At 42.6% G+C, this 3,928-nt stretch overlaps 1 non-coding gene across 1 annotated transcript; it reads right to left on the bottom strand.

Moving 5' to 3' along the window:
- Nucleotides 1-3,557: 3,557 nt before the first annotated feature.
- LOC123391257 lies at nt 3,558-3,665 on the bottom strand. The gene has a single exon (XR_006605886.1). It is a non-coding gene; the product is annotated as a U6 spliceosomal RNA (small nuclear RNA).
- Nucleotides 3,666-3,928: the final 263 nt, after the last annotated feature.

The raw sequence follows: 3,928 nt of genomic DNA, 5'->3' as shown, positions 1-3,928 counted from the left end.
ACTATTATGAAAAAAAAAAAAAAAAAGAAGAATGGAGAATGGATACTGTGTAACCCAGGAGCTCAAGGCACGTGTCAGAATCTTCTAGAGGGCTTATTAAAATACAGACCGTTGTATCCCCAGAGTTTCTGACTTAGAAGGCCTGAGAGGGATCCAGAGACACTTGGAAAACTGGGAAAAGCATTAGCATTTTCTTCGAAGCAAGTCAATTCTTTTTTCCACCTTATACTGTCCATCTTTTTGTCTTAACCTCAATCCACTATTTTACTAACAAAGTCCCACACTTGTTACTCTACCAGAGAGATGCTTCCCATCAGAGATAGGGCAAGGGAGAAAGGAAATCATGTCTTGCCATGACTACCAGGCCTGGAAATCTGACCTTTCCCACCATTTGCAGACTAGAACATCTACCCTCGACGCGGAGCTGGGAAAGAACTGAAAGAGGTTGGGTTTTAGTGGCATCAATTATCATGGCTCAGCAGATGAAACAAAAACTATAAAAGAAGCAAAAGCAAAACAAAACAAAACCACACACAATTTGGTGGGAGGTTCCTGAAGGTTAGGGAACTTCCAAAAGGCCACATAATTAGGCTCCTTTGCCACTGTTCGGGGTAATTAGGTAGATTTGTTCTTAAGCAGGGAGACAGTGTAGACTCGTGATTACAGACCAGCAGAAGACAAGAGAAGAGAGGAAAGGATCATGGGTCCATGGGCTTGGCAGTGGGGCTGGCCAGCCTGGCAAAGGGATTTAATTGCCTTGGGATCAGAGACTATACTGAATGCTCCCCCTGTGGGTCCTTCCTTCCTCCACCTCCGCCCCTTCTCTTAGTTTTTCTTTTTTCTCAAAAATTTGCTGAGAGAAGGAAGGAAAAGAAAAGAATATTTGTCTGTGCTCAGCCTAAAGAACTAAAGATCTACAAATCCTTGGAGACTGTGGGGTAGGAAGAATGAAGGAAGTAGTTAAAGAAACCCAAGGGAGAAGTGAAAAGTTGGGCCAGGAAAGTCAGAGGCCACTTGCACAGAAGTACTTGCCTCTTCTGGGGCCGTTTACCACACAAGCTCTTCTTTTCTTATCATTTGGGGAATTTTTGTGTTTTACTCTTTTTTATGGTGTATTTCCCACACAAGCTATTCTCCGGGTGGGGTCTGATTTGAACACAATGCTCTGAAGTCCCAAGCTAGTTGTCTGTGTGTGTATGTGTATGTGTGTGTGTGTGTGTGTGTGTGTGTGTGTTTCTTTCAAATTGTCCATTGTCAAAAGGAGGGTGATATAAGTTCCCATACTTTCCCTCTTAAGGGTTTGGGCCCCCCAAAGGCAATAACTAACACTTCTAAATTCCATATACTTGGAAAAGTTCTACATGGAAAGCAGAAACTCAAAATTCATTTTAAGTTCATTTTAATTGAGTTGCAGTGTAATTTAGACCTTGAATTCCTTCGGCCAGCCACATAACCAGGGATGCACTTCAAAGAGAGGACTCCTGCAGAATTCATGAAGAGTTGGAGGGGTATAAAATGTTCACCAAAGAACAGTCCTTTGTGGGGCACCTGGGTGGCTCAGTGGGTTAAACATCTGCCTTGGGCTCAAGTTATGACCTCAGGGTCCTGGGACTGAGCCCCACATTGGGCTCTCTGCTCAGTGGGGAGTCTGCTTCTTCTCCCTCTGTCCCTCCCTCTGCTCATGCTCGCTCTGTCTCAAATAAATAAAATCTTAAAAAAAAAAAAAAAACAGACCTTCACTAAATCAACCTTTTCACTCGGCAGTAAGGCAGGTGAGGTTGGATGTGAGTGAGTGACTTGCCCTGAGTGAAAGTCACCAGTAGAGACGCCAACGTATGCATTTGCTATTCCCCCATTTGTGGCCATTCTTGTTCTACTCCTACTTCACGAACCGATATTTTACGTCTTCACCAATTTCTGAAACTTCATAAACATTTCGGCAGTTTGAGTTGTCAGGTTTCATCCATTAAAACAATTCTGACTGTGTCAGACATGGAACCAGAGCTAAGGTTAGAAGAACAATAAACGCAAACACCCCTATCCCTGTCCACAAGGAGATTTTATTCTGGCACAAGGAATAAAATATACACAATAGCTGGCAGACAGGGTAGACAGAGGCCATGCCATAGAAATGCAGAGGGAAATAGAAGGGGGTTCTAAGGAGAATTGCTTCCAAATGGGAGGAAGTATTCATGAAGGAGATGGCTTTGGGGCTGTCTATGGAGCAACTGGAGATGTGACCATGACCTAGAGGAAGGCAAGGAAGAGCCACCAGGTGATTTGACAGAATAAAAGCCAGCTGTGGAAGGAATGCTTGAAGGACAACAGAGTATTCGGTTTCGCTAGAGGTGACCCTGTGTGAAGGGAATTGGTATGACAGAAACAGTCTCCCAAAGGCATTGGAAAGCATAAATCTTAAACTATAGGACCATGTATTAGTTTGTGGCTGCTATAACCAAGTACCACAGACTGGGTGGGGCAAGGGGCTTCAACAACAGAAATTTATTTTCTCACCATTCTGGGGGCTGGGAGTCCAAGATCAAGGTGGGGGCAGGGTTGGTTTGTCTGGGGCCTCTCTCTTTGTCTCACAGATGGCCCCATTCTCATGGTATCCTCACTTGGTCTTTGCTCTATGTTCAGGCTCACCTGGGGGCTCTTCCTCTTCTTAGAAGGACATCAGTCCTATTGGATTAGGACCCTACCTTGATGACCTCATTTAATCTTAATCACCTCTCTAAAGGTCCTAGCTCCAAATGCAGTTCCATTCCGGGGTCCTTGGGAGTGTGGGCTTCAATGTATAAATTTCAGAAGAACACAAACCATCATGACTGCCGCTCTGTGTGATTATGTTACTTCGAGACAGATGACACTTTCGTAAAATCTGCCAGGCATTAAGAAAGCCTATTAAAACAGGTTACACATTTACTCTCCCACACATTTCCCATGAATCTTTTATTCAAGAATAAAGACTAAAAGTAGAGGTTCAAGCACTGCATTAAAACTTGAGAAAACAAACCTACATTTCTACTCCAAGAAATTTACCCAAGAGAAATAAAAATATATATATATATGTCCACACAACACACAAAGACATGTCCACAAAGGTCCATAGTAGTATTACTCACCATAGTTAAAATGTGGAAACAACCCAACTACTTAGCCGATGGCCAAATAAACAAAATATGGTATACCCATGCCATGGAATATTATTCAGCCATTAAAAAGGAATGAAATATGGACAAGTCCTACAACGTAGATGAACCTTAAAAACATGATGCTAAGTTAAACAAGCCAAATGGAAAAGGCTACATAGGGCACGATTCTATTTATGTGAACTGTCCAGAAAAGGCAAATTTATAGATAGAGAAGGCATAGCAGGGGTTGCCTGGGGCCTGGAGAAGGCAGTGGAGACTGATGTAAGTGAGCACAAAGGAATGTTTTAAGATAAAAGAGAAGTTCCAAACCTGGATTATCGTGATGGTTGCACAAGCTCATAAATTTACCAGGAAGCTTTGAATTATATGCTTACAACGGATGGATTTTATGGTATGCAAATTAAACTTCAATAAAGCCAGAAAATGTTTGCATGTGAACCTTGAACAGGGGCCAGGCTAACCTTCTCCTTATCAGTCCAATTTCAGTATATGCACTGCTGAAGTGAGCACAATGAAGCTGGAAAATATTAATAAAAAATATAGGAGGAATTGAAAAAATTACAAGAAAATAAAATAAACTTTAAAATTTTCTGCAGTCACACAGGAGCACTTAAGCATTCCATCTGTAGTCTGCAGAAGGAGAAAGCTTACCCCCATCCCAAGTGGGTTCTTGGTTCTGCACTGTGTGGGGCAGAGGCAAGGGGGGAACTTTGAAGCTCAGGGGTATTTTACACTGTTTCGCATCCACTAACCAGCTCCTGGTGAGGTCAGGC

The sequence above is a fragment of the Mustela putorius genome, unplaced genomic scaffold (assembly GCF_011764305.1).
Source record: "Mustela putorius furo isolate JIRA1106 unplaced genomic scaffold, ASM1176430v1.1 tig00000083_pilon_pilon_pilon, whole genome shotgun sequence".
In the NCBI taxonomy this organism is placed as follows: domain Eukaryota; kingdom Metazoa; phylum Chordata; class Mammalia; order Carnivora; family Mustelidae; genus Mustela; species Mustela putorius.
The sequence above is the reverse complement of the archived record's forward strand: the minus strand, read 5'-3'. Positions and strand labels throughout refer to the sequence as shown.